Below are 22,563 nucleotides of genomic sequence, written 5' to 3'. Positions count from 1 at the left end.
GTTTTTTTTTTTGTGCTGTTCACTTGTAGTATTATTATTGTTATTATTATTAGTAGTAGTTTTTTTAAAGTTGTTTCAATAAATCAAATATGATTATCTATGAGAAAAAGATGAAAGAAAAGTAGCCCCACCCCATTTTTTATTTTCAATTGTCTTTTGGAATCTATACAAGAACAATGGTAAGATTTTCAACTTTAAGTTAGTATTTCAGGAGAACCTCTGATACTAAGTACTAGTATGGCTAAATTTCATTGAAAAGCTATACACAAAGTCTGCATAAAACGGAGAGCCATCAGCATCTAAAGTAGAGTTGCTTTTATTATGAAGTAGAGTTAATGTAAAAAAATTAGAGATAAGAATTTTTGTCTACTAAAAACAGATTAGTTTGATATTAACAAAGGTAAAGTGAAAATGTATGTGACAAAATTTAAAAATCATCTACAATCAAAAGTAAGTAAAATCAAAACAATGGCATTCATTACACAGAAACATAGAGTTTCAGACTATGGAATTATCTATAACATGTTGAAATCCTATCATATTACTTGTGGTTATACATTAATACTGCCTGTAAAAAGCGATGAACCTATAATACTCCAGCTATGCATATGATAGCAATTTGAATTACTTGTCATCTTGTATGTTATTGTCGAATCTTGGAATTTTTGTAGAATTTCGAATGGAACCCTTTTTTTAATCTATGTTTGATTTGTCAGCGATGTCATTCTTAATTACATTCTTAATATCACCTGTAGTGAAAATTAAACCTTCAACTCCCAGAAGACTATTACTTAGAACTGATTATTGCTTACAACTGTAGTCCAATAATCCAAATTATCATTCTTTATCTCAAAAATTCTAAACAAAAAAAAAATTGTGTTCAATGAAACATATATTATAAACTCTTAACATTAATGTAATATTTGTTTTCCAAGGAGAAGAAATCCTCATAGACTGAAGTAATTTTCGACTTTTGCTTTCATTTCAGAGTGTCGTTTTATGAACTTGGAGAGTGCTGCCTTTGCAGCATCCCTTGAAAGATGCCTGAACACTGGTTTAACTATAACAATCAGTTTGTCTTTGGTGTTGCAAGCGGTACAGTTGGTGTCTTTCTGAACTGCAGTTGACACGTAATAATCCGTAGGGTTGTAATCAAGTGATGGTTGGGGGGGGGGGGCTGATGAAGTCATGGAAGTTCTCAGACAAATACTTTTTGATTTTATTGGCATGTGACACAGCTGAATTTTGCTGTATAACCTTCCTGTAATCACCTGCATGGTAACAGTAGAAAACTGTTCTAAAGAATCTAAGACACTTCTAAAAAATGTGAGCGCAACATGACGTCGTCTTCACTGGAAACACATTAAAAGACCATCACAGTTTGAGGGAACTTTGATTTCATCACATATAAGATGCTTGAAAACTGTAAGCTAACCAAATGCTTTTCTGTACGTTCTGTCGTGAGAATAGCCAGAGCATCCCTAGTTTGACTGGATGTTTGAGCTCGGTGAGGACTTTCTTAGTTTTCATAAGGTAGTCGCTTGGATCTTGGCACTGAGTAGTTGTCCCTTTACAATTCTTGTATGAGTAGTAGTAAGATCCTTGTTAAATGCTTTCTTCATAGTTACCACCGCAACACTCTCATTCAAGGTTTTCATTGCTTTGTCTAAATCTTGTTGCACTTTTTTTTTTGTTGCTTTAGAGCTTGTCAATAAATTGTATTGCAGAATTTTTCCTGCTAACCATTGCTACCACATATCTCTCTAGCTCGTTTTTAAAGAGCATTCAGCTGAAACTAAGGTCTCTGCATTTTTAAATTAGGTGCAAATCATTATGATACAGGTCATTTCTTTCCAATATTCCCATACTTTCCAGTTGTCCATCGTCTGCAGCTGAAACCCAGCAATAGTTCACAGTAACATTGCATTTTACTGCTTTTAAATATTTGAAATGCTTCGGAAATGAAAGAATATAAAAAAAAACAAGCATCAAATTTGTGGTGAATACCCTGTCGATGGGTACATTTATAATTATATTATAATTTAGGTTAAATTAATCTTTTCCCGTTAAAATATATCTTCCCTTTTTACTTATTAACCTTTTTCTTTTGAATATTTCTATAAAATATATTTTCCTAAAAAATCAAATTATGATTTTCATTGATTTTCCACTCTGCTAATATCACTTTTTTTTTGTTTTTGAATGAGTTAAAAATTATACTTTCAAACTATTAACTTCTAATCTAAGCAATTGGATCTTTCCCATCGTTTCACTGTAGTTAAACAAAAAGTGGCTGGTTATTTTATTAATACAACCACATCTGTTTCTTTCTTTATTAAATAAACATTAAGTTGGATTTCATTCATAAACATTCAATTATACAACATTACTTCCACTCATGATTATCAGAGCAAATTTAATTTAAATCACATCTCAATTCCTTCAACATTAAGGTTGGATAAATTCTGACAACCTCAGTGCTTCTTTGGACGTGACCACCCACTCGGAATTCCTTTATAGCAATGTCTTCAATCTGTCTTTGCACAGAGCCAGTAAACAACAAGTCAATTTTCTGCTTTTATTGTATTGCATTCAGTAAATCTAAAATTAGTGCTTATATATATATATATATATATATATATATATATATATATGTATATATATATATATATATATATATATACACCCTCTTGTGTGTATGCATACACTTTTGTTTTGTTTTGCTTTTTGTTGTTTCATATACAACTGTTTATTGAGGCTTGTTTTAATTGGTTTTAATGTATATTAGAATCAATACTAACTCAAATCCAGGACTCGATTCATACTGTTACATATAGCCACACTGATGATTGTGAGTGAACATGAAGAAGGTAGAAGGCAGCCGTGTAATCTTGCAAAATCCACATCAGTGTCATCAAAGTGGATTCTTGCTGTCAATACTGTTACAGTTTTGCATCATTTACAGATATTATTAGAATTAGAAACATGAAGAAACTTAATAAATGAGTTCCTCATGAGCTCAATCAGCATCAAAACTTAGGAAGTATGTTCGTTGTTCTGTTGTTCTGTTCACCAATGACCCCTTTTTTGACTGAATTTGATTGAACTTATAATGAAAAGTTAATCCTTTATGATAATCATAAACAATCAGAGTAATGGCTTGATCGTGATAAGCCCTCCCAAAAGCCCAAAGGTTTAGTGGTCTGCAAACCAAAACAATCAGAGCATTACTGTTGAGATTTGCTGCAATCAACTCGCTCATATCCAAAAAAGAAGAGCTGAATTGGCGACTCAATGTGGTTCTATTCTGCTCCGTGATAAGGTGTGGCCACATGTTGTAAGAATGACTTTGTAGAAACTTACAGACTTGGGATACAAGACTTTACCGTATCCTCCATATTCTTCAGACCTTTTGCTACTGATTATCATTTTGTTAAGCAAATTTTTAAATGGTAAAATTTTCCAATCTTAAGAAAAAAAGTGAAATCAACTTGCAAAGATTTTATTGCATCATATTCAATAATTTATTATCAATAACGAATAAATAATCTCTTAGAAGCATAGCTACTCAAGGCACATATTTCTACTTATGTTTTTGAAATTAGCCATTATTTTTTTAAATGAGCAATAAATTCAGGGAACTTGTGTCATGACTAACCAGCAAAGAATTACTACTGTCGACCCAAGGAAAAGTCTATCATGCATGTGTGCGCCGTACAATTTAAAAAAAACATGAAGACGGTAATGCTGAAAAGTTAACTGAAATTTTAAAGAAAACCCATATGTGGAAACTAATCCATATGCGCTACAAAAACTAACCAGGCCACATAGAAACTGCAATAGAATTAAAACAAAAAGAGGAATACCACATAGAACTAAAAAAGACTGAAACCACAAAATTGCAAGATTACCCCCCCCCCCCCCAAAAAAAAAAATGACCCTATCCAAATAGTCAAAGAGATTCGAGGAGGATGGAAAAATCAAGAAAAGAAAGCACTAATCAAACCTCAACTTGATGAGTGTGAAGATGACAGGGGCCTTGGGGGAGGCTTATTGTCACCCAGATTCTAGTGAAGACCAATGCCAGCAAGAAGTCAATGGTGATAACACAAATTCATTTGCAAAGATTACCGAAAGAGATGAAGAGTACTGAAAATCTTAGGAGATTTATTGTCACTTAGACTCCAAGGAACACCACTGTTTGTTCTGGGTGAGTAATCTCTGATGATAACCTGTGTAAGAACTTCTAGTGAGTACAAATAATAATAATAATGATGAAGAGCTGGTATTGAAAAATGAATGGCATAAAATCCTCTGGGTTATGGGAATACAAAGGGACAAACTCATTCAAGCAAGAAAATCGGATCTTACTAGAATTAAAAACTTGCCCATCCAATTAGATCACAGAATGGAGCTCAGAGAGGCAGAAAAACTAAGCAAATACATGGAGCATGCGAGATAGCTGAATGGAAGCATTAGAAACAGGTCTAAAAGAACATAGAAAAAGACTAGGAAAAATTTAATCAAAGGGATGATTGATACCATACAAAGTACAATACTGATGGAAACAGGTGAAATATTAAGAAAAATCTTTGAATGCAGAAGTCACCATATAGACACATACCAACTACAGATAGGTGAAAACAAACTAGTTCATTGCACGAGTTCAATGGAACAGAAACTATCTGCATAGATATCTATGAAGCATATAATCTAGCATTATTTCTCCATCCCAGAAAAAATTGTTAGTGCCATAGAAAATAGTCATGAAATATCTGAGAAAATGGAAAGGCGGGAGATCGCTCTACTGGAAGAATACAAAACGTACTGGAAATCTAAGATGGTTTCGATGCCTCCGGTCAGTCTTGAAAGACAAAGGATACCCCTTGTAGGGGCAGCTGCGCATGTAATTGTGAGGCAAGGGTTGCGCAATCTCCAACCACTCCTCTCCTCCTGAATCAGCATTGTCACCTGGCAAAAAGTCCAGGACAACTGGAAACAATGTTGAAATAAATGGTGAGCACATACAGCACATGGAAGTCCCAAATGGTCACCCACTTAGTACTGACCAGGTTCAACGTTGCTTAACTTCGGTGATCCAGCAGGAACCAGTGTGTCAACATGATTATGCCCTATATAAGATGGATTATTGTCATTCAAATTCCAAGGTAAAATTTGACCTCTATAAACAAGAAACAAATGGTAAATAACTGCTACGAAGATGCAAGTTGAACTAACATGAGTGTTGTTATGAGATTTGTGGACGAATATGAAAAGAATTGAGTAAAATCTCATCTGTATAGACTTGCAATTAACATTTACAACTGAAGAAGAATTAGTAGTTTAGAGGTATTACTTGATGAGCGCTGTGTGACATGTGCAATTCAAAATGTCTGCTGTCTAGGAAAATACAGGGGACAGTTTATATTTATATGTTGCTGAATACATATTGTTATATTCGTCATGTGTATTTTTATAAATGTATACCAGCATGTAAATATAGGTGTATAATTTTAGATATGCATATAAATCTTGGCTTCAAATTGCTTCATCGACCACTGTCTAAATCAATGTGGTCTTAATTTAATAGGGAAGCGGTTTTCTGCTGATAGTCATGGTGAGAAGCAGCTGGATGAAAAATAACCGTTCACTGCTTTGCTGTCAAAATAGAATGCATCCCCAGAGTGAACTCTTTCTAGAAGCGTTCTACAGATTCCTTTATATGTTTAAAGATGTATCTGAAATCTCCCTTCGTTTGTTTTGCATCCATTCCCTGCTTTCTTCTACCTCTTCTTTCCTTGTTTTCTTTCTTTATCTCTCATTGCTATGTCGGTTTTTGGAATTTGTAATATATGACTTTTCCATGACACTAATGCTGATGAGATATAATTATAAAAACCAATGGAACCATTCCAGGAATACAACCTATGGATTGAGAATCTTAAAGCCCGGCTTTCTACAACTGAATGTTACTGTCTCCAATTCCTCCCACGAGGGCAAAGTTAGACACAAGGTCGATTTTTAATGTGGGGAAAATCCAGCTCTCCAAAAAGGGGCATTCTGGATTGCAATAGAAATAAAAATCAAGAAGAATTACTCCTTCACTGACCAAGAACAGAAAAGATAAAATGCAGCAGCAGAACAGATATTACACTTTGCTCCTAGATAAAAGAGCCAAGGAATTACTGTCTTCAGTTGATGCGGGGAAAATGTTTTAGAAGAAATTGCGGCAATTTTATTTTGAGTGAACAAAACTAACAAGTTGAATAACCCAGCAAAATGAATGAAAAAATAAATCGTTTTTCCATTTTGTGTCCTTCTGTCCGTCCACTCCGGCCTTATCTACTTATATTCTTCCTTCATTGCATCTTTCGTCTTTAATTCTCAAGTTCAGTCTCGTGTCCCTGTTCACATGATATGCCAAATGTCAGTGGAAGAGCTTTGATAAACTTATTGCCATAAACAAACAGGTCAATAAGAAAGTAAAAAAAAAAAGGCTTAAAACAAAGCAGTCTGTGTAAGAGACACCCCCATTTTACTCCTGTTGCATATTTATTTAGACATGCTATACTTAAAGCTAAGATAATTTTAATGAGGCTGGTGTATTCCAGACATCACAACCAGACAGAAGCAGAAGGTATAAGAAACATAGAAAGAAGGAAAGAAAAAGTAAAACTGATTCTTAGCATATGGATCCACTTTGGGTTAAGAATCTGTTTTCAGAACTCAGTAACTTTAGGGAAAAGATAAAATAAAACAAAATGCAAAATATACAAATCTATGCAGATGTATGTATGTGTACACATGTGCTTGTATGTAAGTGTGTGTGTGTGTGTGTGTGTGTGTGCATTGATTCATATATAAGAAGTGACTTCATGATAGGCTTAACAATTATTGTCAGACCATTCTAAGCTCATGGGTGTTTTCACTAGTTTACTAGCTCCAGATGGGATATCTAAATTTAGTGCTATTGGAGAACAGGAGATTTACAAGATGATGAGTTGCAGTTGAAGAAAAAGGCTATAACAAGAGAAAAGGGGGGAAAAGGAGTATCAGAGAGAGAGAGAAAGAGAGAGAGAGAGAGAGAGAGAGAGAGAGAGAGAGAGAGAGAGAGAGATTTCAGAAAATGTTAGAACCAAAAAGGAAGACATGAGAGAAATGGATGTGAAGGGTTGGTAAATAGAATGAGAGAATAGGACGTTTCTAAGAATTGTGGGAAAAATCAAATTACGGAAAATGAAAAGAATGGAAATGAAGTAACTGTGGAAAAAGGATGAGAAGAGTGTAGGACGAGAAATGCATAGAAAATGACAGAAACTTCTAAGAAATCAATAAAAAAAAATGTTAAATTTGGAAAACAAGGCAAAGAGTTGGAAAGAAAGAAATAGATTAAAAAGGAAAGAAAAGAGTTTGAAATGAAGAAAAAAGATGAAAAGGTTGAAACGAAAACCAAAAAAAGATATATATCTATACAAACTACGTGTATATATATATATATATATATATATATATATATATATATATATATATATATATATATATGCATATATATATATATATATATATTATATATATGCATATATATATATTATATATATATATATATATATATATATATATGCATATATATATATATATATATATATATATATATATATATATATATATATATATAAATATACAGATATAAAAACGGGCCCCAACTCTAATTAGGCCCCATTTCTTAGTGTTTTGTTCGAATGAAATGAAATTTTGGTCATAACTAGTTTATTATATTCAAAACATCACATCAAAACGCAGTAGGGTCTTTGGCTTTTCTTTTCTTCGTTCTACAGCATGTTCTAGATGGCCTCCATTTAGCTTTTGTTTGTTTTTGGTCACCCTGTGTGTGTTTGTGTGTGTATATATATATATATATATATATATATATATATATATATATATATATATATATACACATAAAAAAAAAACAATCAAACTACAGTTGTTAGTGGGAGCCACTGCTGGCTTGATAAAATAGCAGGCACTGGCGCCTGGGGAACAAAATGAATGTACCGTGCTGAAGTAACAACGATAGTATCTATAAACCCATTCATAAAATGAGCATTTGATTATGTGCTGTGATTATTTTATACTTTCATCTAATGTGTCAACATTGAAACAACCAAAAAATACCTGAGCAATGATTCCCGTAGCCTTTAAATTTTTCCTATCATCGAGTACAGGCTTAATTTTCAGATTAAAAAAGAAATTTATGGTAGTATTTTTAATGACTGTAATTTGTAATGATAACGTTCTAATAAATGGAACATACACTTATTTTGCTATGCCAGACGTTAATGCTGACCCTAGCCATTAAATGTTTTCCTTTTCTAGTGGTAAGGTGTATACAAATTTTTTCAAGGTATTTTGTTAATGTGAAAGCTGAGCGTGTAATCTATGATAAGCCCCATGTAAACGTGCGAAAAATTGCAAAGAAATAATGTAAATGCTAGTGGCAGCATTAACAATAGGAGTGACCAAAAAGTGGGTGTTCACTCTAGTAGAACGTTATAAGTTCAAATAAGTGAAAAATTAAAAAATTTAAATGGTCCACCAATTCTTTGTTTTTCTTTTTTTCATTTTGCAATCTGAAAGTTATGTACGTTTTAAACGTTTTAAAAGGGTAAACGTGTCCAATAACTGACCTTAATTACGTTGGCATACTCTTCTAAATATTTGTAGCCAAATATTTCAGAAAAAAGGCCAAAAAGGCGAAATTGATAATTATAGCCAAATTTACACAAATAAAAAAGTATAATTGTAATAATAAAGAGCCTGTGCATAAATATATAAACATTTATGTATTTTACATGTCATTATTTCATATATATATATATATATATATATATATATATATATATATATATATATATATATATATATATAGATTGAAGTTTAGCTTTTTTTTTTCTTTTTCTTTTTTTTTTTTTTTTACACAGTGATCACCACTTATCAAGGCCCGGAAGCCACTCTGGGATAAGGGTTATTGCAAGTACATCACGTTAGTGAGGAGATTTTATGAAGTGTTTAATTAGGGGGGCGGTTCATTAGGAATTTGTTAACATTAGACTTGAAGACATCCAAGTTGTAGTCCGGAGGGAAACAGACAGACGGAACAGAGTTCCACAGGCGTGCAGTTCTAAGAAAGAAGCTTTGCTCATGAAATCCGCGTTTTGATTTAGGCACAGATATAGAGTGAGGGAAATTTTTCACAGTGGATTCAGCTAGACGGGTGTTTTTCATGAAAGATTGGCGAGGGGGGACCAGGGATTGGAGTTCAGACGAGCACCTGCCATGAAAATAACGATAAAACAAGGATAAAACAAGGATAGGCTCGCAACGTCTCTTCTGTGGGAGAGGGGTTGCAGGGTAGAGAAAAGGGCATCCCCCACTAAACCACGAAGTCTATTTTGTACTCTGTCAAGGCATGATAGGCTGTTTTTGGCAGCTCCTGCCCAGATATGGCAACAGTATTCCATCCTTGGCCGTACTTGGCTTTTATATAGATAGAGAATTGCATCAGTAGTGAGCTTCCAAATAATGGTGTCTTATTTATTACAGTTGGTTCTGTAAGAAAAAGAAATTATGAAATTTTATTGAAAGAAATATGTTGCGGTAAATATTGTTTGCAAAAAATAAATTAGTTGTATACTGTTGAATAAACTTCCGGAATTTTTTGTAGCATAACAATAAAAAAATGCAAATATTTTGGAGCCTAGCTGTTCAATTTAGTCCAAAATGAATATCTTCAATATAGCCGTAATCTCTGTATATCATTAATAAAAATAATGTTCAAGGTTAAAAAAATGTTAAATTAGTTGTTTCTCACTGCCTTTCACAGTCAACTTAATGTGACAACATTTCTAGGTTTTCGGTTAATCTGTAAATGAATAACATAAGCCAAACAACATAATGTTCTTACAAAAAAACAAATTGTGATCGACAATTTTACATGCGATAATGAGCATAATAATATGAGAAACTTATAAATCTCGTCAAGTTGCATGGAAAGATAAAATAATTTACAAAGAAACTTCCGCCGTTTTCTGGTTGATTTTTTTTGTTTTTGTTAGTAGAAATCTTAATATAAAAGCCGCAAATATTTGTGAGTTGAAATCTTCAATGCATGTATGTCTTATATGTATGTAATTCGTGCATTTGAAACACCACCAATCTACACGTAGCTTGTCTAATGATATAAAAACACGATAGCAAGGGGTGTTTAATTTTTTTATTTTGAGGGTGACGTTGTAATATGTCTCTTAGTAACGCCATATTTTAATGTAAGTTGGCATTCGTTTATATAGCATAGAATTCGATTCCAGAACATGAGAATATATAGAGCTCAGCCAATCAGAATAGGCGGGCTTTGAAAAGGGGGCCTTTATTGTTTATGAAGTGGAAATTGTAAAGATTATGTTAGGTCTATATATTTATGAGCCAGTTACAGTTGGTGTAATCACAGGATCTTTGGAAATTGTAGAATTCTTCCCAGTGACAACTGGGAGTAGTGGTAGAACTAAATATTTAGAGTGAAAAATAGGGACGTCTTCCTCTAAAGATGTTGCGATTGTGATGATGTCGCTCCTAGGATGAAATGTAGCATTTTATTACCACGACTGAATGTGTATAAAATTCGAAAGCTACATAAGATAATGGCAATTAGCCTAGATGTATTGAATTAATATGTGGAATCTGTTGTTGCAAACCTATGATACTTTAGTCCAGAGGGAAATTTCTCCAGTCATTTTATTATATATGGAGATTATATAAACCCTGTGTATCGCTTTATTGCAGATCAATATTTTTTAACATTTTGAAATTACTATAAAACAGAGAGAAGTGAAATTTGGTACACTGGAATAGCATAACAAGGTGCCTTGTTTCCCTGATTTTTGTGGAATTTAAATAAATATTTGTAAAGTTATGCTAATTTTTCTATTTTCTGGTAATTTTAAATGCAAACACTTTATTGTAAGTGTATAAAAATGTATATTTTCGGTAATAAAAGAATATTCTAACTTCATATTTTTATTTATATGAAATAAAGAACATGTCCAGTAATAATATTAACCAAAAACAAGAATGAATTTCACATTATTTTTTTAATGAAAATATTTATTTATAAACATAACTTCCATACTTCAAAATCACTTTGAATAACCGATCACTGATGATGTCAATTGGCGGATTTAAGATGATTTGATGCTATAGATTTGAGATGATGTGATGCTAAAGAAAACTCTCAAAATTTTCCTCCAAAGTTCATTCTTCGACAAAAATTTAACACCTCCTTCATAAACTTTTATCGTTATTATTAACCAGACCTGCTCAATTGGATTTATATCTGGAGAACAAGGTGTCCATGTCATCAAAATTTCTCCACTAATGCGTAATAACTTAAGGTGAGTGGGATGGTGCATTGTTGTGCATAAAATTAATTTGCAGTGACGCACCAATCGAAGGTCACAAGCCGTGGTGACAAATGCTCATTTAAAAATAAAATATAAGACTGGCTTGTCAGTTTGACACCTTCTGGCTTTTGAAATGGTTCAATTAGTTCCTCGCAGATTATTCCAACCCAAAACCTAACACTTCCAACCTTTCTGTTGACGACGGAATCGATGAGGGGTAGGAAATCCAAGAGTACTCCAAACTGTGGCCCACCCATCTTGTCCAGCAAGAGTTGCTCTGACCTCGCCAGTGAAAAGAACATTTTCAAAGCTGGTTTTCATGTATTTCTGAGTCCAAGCCAAACGTTTTTCCTTATGAGTTTGGTTTACTGCTTCTTGCGATTTTGTTTAAGATATTGCAACGTGTCTTTCTGGAGAAGAAAGGTATTCCAGTCTTGTCAAATATAGCAGCACTGTTGCTGATCCGGCTGCTTGATAAGTTGATGGCAAATTTTTCTAACATCATGTGCAGAAACTGACTTTTTGTGCTTTTATCCTTCCTTGGTTTGATGTTTGGATTTTCAATGAATGAAAACAATATTCTTCCATCTCTTCCAAGCCCTTTAGCTAAATCTATAAGTGATAAACGTTCTGCAAGGCCTGCAACAACACGTTCCTTTTCGCTAGCTGTCAATCGACCCTTTCTGCGTATTTTGGGAGACCTGCAATTAAAATTACCAGAAAATAGAAAAATTAGCATTTTTAAAATATGTGTTCAAATTCCACAAAAATCAGGGAAATAAGGCACCTTGTTATGCTCTTCCAGTGTTATACCAAATTTCACTTTTCTGGGTTTGATAGCAATTTCAAAATTAAAAAAAATACTGACCTGCAATAAAGCGATACACGGAGTTTATATATATATATGCACGTGTGTCTGTATGTTTATATATATATATACATATATATACATATATAACATAGTCATCCACATGCAATACTGTTTCGCTGTATCACAGCCCATCAGTGCAGCTAGACAAGCAACTATCTGAAATTTGAAATTTTGGAATTAAATTTTGGAATTAAATTTTGGAATTAAATACAATAAATTAAAAAATTATGACAAATTTATTATTCGCCAAAAAAAAAAAAAATTTTTAAGTTTTCTCCTATTTACAAAATTTAAAGTTATTTTCCATTTATAAAATTGCTTTATTTCGTATATTGAACTTCTTTTTCTGATTAGGATTATCATATAAATATTGATACTAATATTTATAAGACAATCCTAATCAGATAAAGAAGTTCAATATACGAAATAAAGCAATTTTATAAATGGAAAATAACTTTAAATTTTGTAAATAGGAGAAAACTTTATAATTTTGTATATATATATATATATATGTATACTATATATATATATATAAATATATATATATAAATATATATATTTATATTTATATATTCATATATATATATAGTCATCCACATACAGTACTGTTTTGCTGTTTCATAGCTCATCAGTGTGGCTAGACAAGCAACTACCTCGAGGTAGGATTGAAACCCAATCGCCCAAATGACAGTCGGAACTTCTAACCATTGCACTATATGGCTGCTGTTATGCGAGCAGTGAATTAACAATGTTTTGACATTGTCCAAAGTATCTAAGCTCAATTTGTTTACACAAAGGACATTAGCTTCATACGCTAATGGTAATTTGTATATCACTTCCCAAATGCTCAACCTAAGATAGGGAGCATTATAGTCATCCACAGACAGTACTGTTTCACAGCTCATTAGTGTGGCTAGATAAGCAATTACTTCAAGCTAGGATCGAAACCCAATCGCCTAAACGACAGTTGGATCTTCTAACGATCGCACTATATGGCTGCTGCTATGCAAGCAGTGAATTAACAATGTTTTGACATTGTTCAAAGTACCTAAGCTCAATTTGTTTACATAAAGAGCATCGCTTCATATGCTAAAGGTAATTTGTATAGCACTTCTCAAATGCTCAACCTAAAATAGGGAGCATTATATATATATATATATATATATATATATATATAAAAGCATATTTTGGAATGAAATTTACCAAAGAGCTCAATTACTGTAGTAAGAGACAATATATTTATTGTTTAATTTATTGTTCAATATTTGAGATAGAGCAATAATATAAAAAAATTGGATTTAAACTCTGTAAATTAAAATTTACAAAAAATTTACTTTTTGACAATGAATACAAAAAAAATAAAAATTTTCTTATTTCATGGAGTTTCAATGAATGGCTCATACCCTCAGAGGAAACCTAGTTAGTAAAATGATATTCATAGGCATTCTATAAATTTTGCTGGTTAGTACATGAAATAAAAATCTAAAATTAATGAAAAAAACTTGTATGAAAGCTAATAATAAGATTCCGAAAGCTGAATGAAGCCATAACAAACTTAAAATCTGGTTTATAACGTGAGCACCGTTTGAAAATTTCAGACTTGAAAACGAAATCTAATTTATATTTACACTTCACCTCCCATCTGTAATCTGACTGGGAAGGATTAGATCTGAACGTTTCAGGAGTGAAAGTGCTGATATGCAGTTACCTTTTATTCAATGACCTCTTAGTGGACCCTAAGTAGGTTTTCCTTGACTGTCCATTAAATTGTACAATGGCATTGTACACAATACTCTCAGTCAAGTAATGGCCATGAAGTGAGCAAGAAAGTTTAAAAGGTTTCAATTAGATACGTAGATCATTTATTTTCTGCTTTTTAGTCTAAATGGCTTTGTAAGCTTATATTGCAAAGTTATAAAATTTGGCATGCACCTGTAGCTAAGCTGAACATTAATTTTATTTTTAATGTGTGTCGTATACATGAAAGAGTCTGAAGTTGGAGAAAGTTCTTCTTATATTGTTGCTATATTCTGAGTCCATGTAAATCATATAATTCTCATTTTGCTATCATTTCAGTTATATTATCTATATATTAATACCGTAGTGCCTTTAATATATGTATGTGTGTATATATGCTATGGTTTCAAGATTAATAATTATTCCATTGGGCGATTCTATTTATTAAAAAGGAGGATAGAAGGTGATAACATACTGGAAACATTAAATTAGTAATATTAGATATACTAATTAAATGTTTGTAGAAACATTTAATTAGTGTATAGATATACTAATTAAATGTTTGTAGAAAGGATCTCCCGATCACCAAAGACGCAATGTAAAACAAAAAATTTAAATAAAAAACCATGATGTCGCTTTTGGACCATACGTGAAACTAAAACATACCTTCTTGATCTTCTGACTAGGATTCAAGGGTAGTATCTACTTTGTCTAAAGATGGTATAATGATATTGTGGGGTTTGTGTTTGCTCCAGGAGTCCATACAATGGAAATATGTCACAAACTCCTATAAGGATATTAGAGATAAATGGTAATAACCAGATATATTTTGACACTACATTAACTAGATCAATTAGATAAATGCTTTTACAGTTTTAACAAAAGGGCTACAATAATACCGCGGGGTCTCCATTCAAGCTGAACGTCCACAGAATGCCTAGCAATATATTACTTATGAAAGATGACACTGTGGAATCTCCATAAGTTCTGGTTTTATTGATTGTTTGAGAATTTTGTTTCCTGCAGAGTACATTGTAACATTGTAACCAACGTATGTGAATACTTATCTGCAAATATATTCTGATTAAATATGTTTGCAGTAATGTTAGGAATTGGAGGACAATTTAGCTAGAATGTTATTAGATATGTCTGTTCAAAGTGGTTTGATTATGAAATAGATATAATTATCCTTTTAATTAGTTCTGCAATCCAAAGATTTTAGAAAATCTATGGTTTTTAATATGATCTCTATTTCACCTTTTAAATTAAAACGTTTCTACCGTTTATTTAATTCCTCATTTTTTTTATTATTAATTTTTTTTGTGTTGTTCAGACAATTTATCTCTGTTGTGTGTACCCTATGTCATTTTATGGACTTCCATTTTAAGTGGTTAATTCATATTTTATTTTGGTATACATTTTTACAACTAAATTGTTTGAATCTATCCCAGATTTATTAATTCACTTGTTTTTGTTTGTTTGTTTTATTCGTAATTGTTTTAGTTTTTTTACTTTCATTCTGTTTTATTTTATTGTTAATATTTTTGTTTATTTTAGTTTTTAGAGTGGTTTAGTAGAAACTTTAATTACAACTAAGAATTACATTCTATGCCTATAAGAAAAATATTTTCTACGTCTTTTTGTATGTGTTTCCCCCGCTTATACGTGATTTAATTTTTTTTCTTTATTATTAATCGAATATTTATTGAAGTCAAAAACAAAAAAAGAAAACCAGAATGAATTTAAAAAATGCTATTTAAAAGTGACTACATTTGGAATTCTTTTTCTTTTAGTCTTCTGGCCATGCAACACCGGATAGATAGTTGGAATGAACAAGCTCATAAAGTGACCAAGTAATCTTTAAAAAATCTCATATATGAAAAATAACAAATTGCAGGTTTTATTTTGTAATAATTTAGACTACTATTCTCTTCGGTTTTATTCGTACAACATTTCCGATGATGTAATCTCTGATCTTTAGGTGTGTCTTATCGACCTCGAAAATCTTTCTGTTATATGGAATTCCATTTATTTAATTTCTTGAGTCAGCCATGATCTTAGTATCCATCCCCAGAAGAACTGATCGTTACTTAGTACTTATATCCATTGTGAAAAATTCTCATATGAATTTAAGGAGCATTTCTTTTTTTTTTTTTTTTTTTTTTAAGTTGGAGGTAACCACTTATTAAGGTACGGAGGCCACTCAAGGTTAAGTGTTCGGTAGATAGTGAGATAACATGACCAGTAAAGGTGAAACTTGAGTATGGCTAGATCATTTAAACATTTCAACAGGAATTATTTATATTAGATTTAAAAATTACCATGCTATAGTCAGCCGAGAAGTAGCTCTACGTTATTGTGTTCCACAGACAAACAGTTCTAAGAAAGAAACTTTTGTCATGGAATTTTCTTTTTAATAATTTAATATAATAACAATGTAAAAAATAAATATAATAATAATTTTAAATAGTAAATATAATAATGATTTTAAATAATAAATTAAATGTTTAGTTTAGTTTAAGCTTCTTGATTCATTAGGGAACATAGGACCACAACGACGCTTCTCCAACAGACCTGGTTCTGGCTGGTCCTCTTCAGTTTGACCCATGTCATTCCAGTAGCCCTAGTCTCAGCCTTAATGCTTCTTTTCCATGTCATGCCTTGTGATGTTGAATGCAGACTTGCGCAAGGTGTGGCCAATCCAGTTCCATTTTCGTTTTTTGATCTCTATCTCCATTGGGGTTTGTTTGGTCTCACACTTGTTCATTGGAGATGGAGTCTCTGGCCATCTGATGTTTAGGATGTTTCTGAGACATCTGTTGTGAATGTTTGGAGTTTGTGGGTGTTGGTCTTGCTCACTCTTCACGGTTCTGAGCCATAAAGTAGAACCGACTTCACATTGGTGTTGAAAATTTGGATCTTATTCTGAAGTGAGAGGGCTGTTGTTCTCCAGATTAGTCTTAAGATGCTAAAGGCGTGTCTGGCTTTACTTATCCAGTGCTTGGTGCCCTCATCTGTTCCTCCATCCCTGCTGACAACACTGCTCAAATACATAAACTTGTCAACCTCTCTAATGTTCTTTTGTTGTAGTTACACTGGATCCTACTTTCTGTTATTTACCCTCATGACTTCTGTTTTCCCGATGTTGATATGAAGTTCAGTCTTTCCAGCTTCCTCTGCCATACGACATAGCTTCTCCTGCACATCTTGAAACCTGTGTGAAAGGAGGCTGATGTCATCTGCATAGTCCAGGTCCTCCAGCTGGTTTGTAAAATTCCACTGGATACCCATCCTCTGCCCTGCCGTTGATCGTTTCATGACCCAGTTGACCACCACCAGAAATATTATCAGTGAGAGCAAGCAACCTTGACAGACGTTGGTTTAAATGGTGAAGGGTCCTGTCAGTTTCCCATTGTGGATCACTTGACAGGTGGCATCCTTGTACATCTTTTGTATGATGGTGATAAACTTTGGAGGAAAGCCATAGTGATGCAACAGTCTACAGATGACCTCTCTATTGATGCTGTCAAATGCCTTTCAAAGTTGAAAAAGACTGCATACAAGGTAGTCTGCCACTCCCGGGACTGTCTGATGATGTGCATGGTTGCGATGTGGTCCGTGGATAAGTGGTCCTGTCGGAAGCTTGTTGTTGGTGATCTTCAGCCTCTCGAGAATGATTTTGCTAAGTATTTTTCCTGGTATGGATAGCAGCATGATTTCTCTCCAGTTATTACAAGATGAGAGATCACCTTTCTTTGGCAGCTTTACGAGGTGTCCTCACTTCCAGTCTATTGGTACTCGTTCTTGTTCCCAGATCTTGGTGAGAAGGGGGTGCAGTATCTAAGTTGAGGTCTAGATATCAGCCTTGAGTGCTTCAAGTGGTATTCCGTCAGGCTGCATTGCCTGACTTGTGGGATTTTATAGCCCTGATGATCTCTACTTTGCTGTGAGGGTTGGTCCTAAGATCTTAAGATTGTATCTGTGCAACTCACTACACACTTGTGCAGTCTTGCCTGTCTCGTATAGGGTGCTGATGTTCCAGGTCCCTATCCTGGTCTTGGTCGTCAGAAGAGTTGTCAGTGCACTGGCTTCCCGGAGGCTTTCACCCACTTGCATCATGAACTCGACTAGAGAGGACCCTTCCCAGACCAACAAGTCCACAAATGATGTAGTTGCTTTCTTTTACAGAATTGGATTGTTGGCCCTATTCTCACCTCCAACCTGGAGGACCAGTGAGTGCTCTAAGTCTGATCTCTACCTTTCAACCTGTCTGGCTTGGGTGACCCTACCAGGAGACGAATCTCCTGCCAGCATAGGTATCCAAGTCCTAGAGACATGCAAGCCAACCACGCCAAGATTGCACTTGCTAGGGGGCACAATAAACTAAATAATGATTTTAAATAACAAATATAATAATGATTTAAAAATAAAACATTAACATGGTTTTAAATAATAAATATTAATAATGATATATATCTGTATAATATATAATATAAATAGTGAAAAATAAATGGAAAAATAATTTCAATAACATTATAACAATGATTTGAAAATAAATATAAGAAGGATTTAAATAATTAACATAATAATGATTTAAAAAATAAATGTAATACTGATATAAAATAAATAGAAAATTATTTTAAACAGTAAATATAATAATGCTTTGAATAAGTAATAGAAATTTATTTTAAATAAAAATATAGTAATGATATACAAAATGAATAAGTATAGTAGTGATTTAAAAATAATATAAAAATAAATTTAAATAATTAATTATTCAAACAAAAATACAAAATTAATTTTACATAATAAATATAATAACAATTTTTAATGATAAATATAACAATGATTTGAATAATAATTAAAATAATGACTGAAATATAATAATTTTAAGTTATATATATATAATATTGATTAAAAAGTGAATACCATAATGATTTTAAACAAGTAAAACTAAATTAAGTTAAAATGATGAATAAAATAATGATTTAAATATTAAATATAATAATGATTTGCTATAAAATATAATACTAATATAGAAAACTAGCATGGGTCCCTGGCGTTGCCCAGGTGTTTGGAGGTGTATGTTGAGCAAAAAAAAAAAATGTGGTAGTAGGAAGGCAGGCTCGAACCCGTACCGCGAAGGAGGACAGGAGCGTGAAAAAAAACGTGACGTCTTTGCTGTTACAACCACCACCAAACCGGAAGTGACGAAGGGTTTAATTAAGTCTAGACAATCGAAAAGAGAGGATGACTTTTGAAAATATTAAGCAACGCTGGGTAGCTTTGCTAGAAATAAATAAAACAGTGATTGTAAAATAATAAATATACAAATAATTTCAAATAAAAAATATTATAGTGTTATTAATTAATGAATATAATAATGATTTAAATAATAAATATAATAATGGTCTTAAATGAAATATAATAATGTTTCAAATAATGGATGTAATAATTATTTCAATAATGAATACATTAATAATGTTAAATAATAAATATGATAGTGATTTAATAATAAATAGAATAATGATTTCAATAATGAATATGATAATGATTTCAACTTATAAATATAATAATTATTAAAATATTATATATAATCATAGTTTAAATAATTAATATACTAATGGTTTTAAATAATAATATGATAATAATAAATAAAATGGTTTTAAATAATAATATAATAATAATAAATAAAATGGTTTAAAATAATAATAAAATAATAATATTATAACAATATAATAATAAATAAATAAAATGGTTTTAAATAATAATATAGCAATAAAAATAATTAAATATTATAATGATTTTAATAATTAATATAATAAGTATAAAAATACTAAACTTAATACTGAATTCAAATAATTATTATGAGTATTATTTTAAATAATAATATAATAATGATTTTTAGCAATAAATACAATAATGGTTTACATAATGCATATGATAATGATTTTAAGTAATAAATATATTAATGATTTTAAAAATGAGTATAATAATGATTTTAATAATAATAATAATAATAATAATAATAATAATAATAATAAATATAATAATAATAATAATAATATATAATAATGATTTCAATAATAAATATAATAGTGGTTTATATCTTAAGTATAGTAATGATTTAAGTAACAAAAATAATACAAATTTAAATAATGATTGAGATTATAAATGTAGTAGTAATTTAAAATAATAAATGCCATAAATATTTTAAATACTAGATTTAATAATGATTTAATAATGAATATAATAATTATTTTAAATAATAAATGTAATAATGATTTTAAAATATTAATATAACAATACTTCAAATCATTAATATAATAATGATTTTTAAGAATAAAAATATAATTATTTAAATAAGTTTTATAATGATTTAAAAATAATATAATAATGATTTAAATAATATGTATAATAGTGATTTTAAATAATAAATTTGATCATTATTTTAAATAATAAATTGTACAACTAATATATATATATATATATATATATATATATATATATATATATATATATATATAATACTTACTTATTGTTATATAAACATGCTCACATCCTGCTGCTACAAATAGCCACTTGTTTCAATCAAACAACAGATATCATCAGGCAGCGACTTGACTATTCAAAAGTTCAATGAATAAATTATTATTCATTGAACTTTTGAATAGTCAAGTCGCTGCCTGATGATATCTGTTGTTTGATTATTGAAACAAGTGGCTATTTGTAGCAGCGGGATGTGAGCATGTTTATATAACAATAAACAAGTATTATCAGCTCTTTTTATTGAGCACTATCTAACAACCTCGTTGAATTCATTAGTCCATTACTTTTGAATAAAAAAAACCCGAGTATATATATATATATATATATATATATATATATATATATATATATATATTAGTATGTAGTGTTAGATCCATTATTTTTCCGAAATATATGAAAAACATCCCATATTATTGATAATTCAATGAAGTTAATATTCCTATGAAAATATTGTTTTATGAATTTGTGTGAAATAATGATGTATGAGAATATAGAAATATATATCTGAATCAATGTTCAACTTTGATTTGTTTCAGTTACCAGAAATTAATTTTGGAAAACTTCCAGAATGGAATCGAGTAAATTTCCACTGAAATAAAGCAAATAAATGTTCATCTTTGTTGGAGTCGGAATAATTCTCAATTTGACAAAACGGTTAAAGTTTATCATTGAACTCTTCACAGATATTTGGATATAAACAGCCAAAATGTTACTAATAACGTTTGTGAAAAGATAAGCTTTTAATAAATGTTACAAGTTTACTATTTCATTATTGGTTTTGTTTTTAAGATATCTACTTTCTCACAATGATATTTATCCTGGGGCTGTATGATATATTTTTTTATTTAGAATATGAAACATTTCTTCTTTTTAAGGGTTAAGAAGTTTTCTGTAGAATATTTTCATATTTTAATAATTAATATTTAAATATTTTAGAAAATTTTTTTTAATTTAAATAACTCTTTTGTTACATAAGTGAGTCCTCAATTTTATTTAAAAAAATGTGTTCAAACTAAATGAACAGTACATTTACAAAAAAGCAGTCTAATAACTAACATGACACTTTTAACTTTTGTTTTAAATGTGACCCATAAGCTCACCTTCACTTAACACAATGGAGGTCAAGCTTCAGATCAACTTTTCCTCTAATTTTTTGTAATCAGTCTTTGCAAAAATGTCATTTTGTACGCGGCTTGGTAATTGTTTTCTGTTTTGTTTTGATTTGCAGCTAAAGTGCAAAATATTAAAAGTGAATTTGTTTTTTCTCTTTCAGATTGTTTGCCCGTGCTCAATCTTAATGTTTGAACATTTCTTTTATGTTTGCATCTCAAAATTAATGTTCAGCTGAGTAATCTTTAAAAGTTCAACCTTGATGCAACAAAAACATGCTGTACGTTTTATCTTAAATTTCTTTACATTACATTTAAATTGCTGTACGGCTATACCCCCCCCCAAAAAAAAAGCTAAATATCACTTTAGATACTTGCTTTATCAAACCACTGGTGCTGTGCAGAGTGAGAGAAGGGTCTGGCAGAACAGTGGCCCTGGACATTTAAATTGTGGGGTGAGCGGCATTTAAGCATATTCAAGCTATTCTACTTATGAATCTATGTAACACGACATTTGGTGTTCTTTGAATCCGCATGATGTGTCTATTGTCCACTTCATCGACTGAACCAACTTTTTATATCTCTGAAGTCGCAGTGATGATGTGGCAGTCGATATTTCTCTGTCTGTCTCAGAAAGCATAAAACAAACTTCCAGCAAGTTTGTCGCTTTTCATACTCTTTAATGTTGTAGTAGTTTATCACATCATTGTAGATGAAGCCCCCCCTCCCCCCAAAAAAACTGGCGACCGTTGGTCATTTTCCCATGATGAACTTCGTGTACACCCAACTTTCGTTCTACTCTTAAATTTAATGGAATTTTCCATTCTTTTATTTCATTTTC

The sequence above is a fragment of the Euprymna scolopes genome, chromosome 8, assembly GCF_053919585.1.
Source record: "Euprymna scolopes isolate OS-2025 chromosome 8, ASM5391958v1, whole genome shotgun sequence".
NCBI classification, from domain to species: Eukaryota; Metazoa; Mollusca; class Cephalopoda; order Sepiida; family Sepiolidae; genus Euprymna; species Euprymna scolopes.
Note: the sequence above shows the minus strand (reverse complement) of the source record.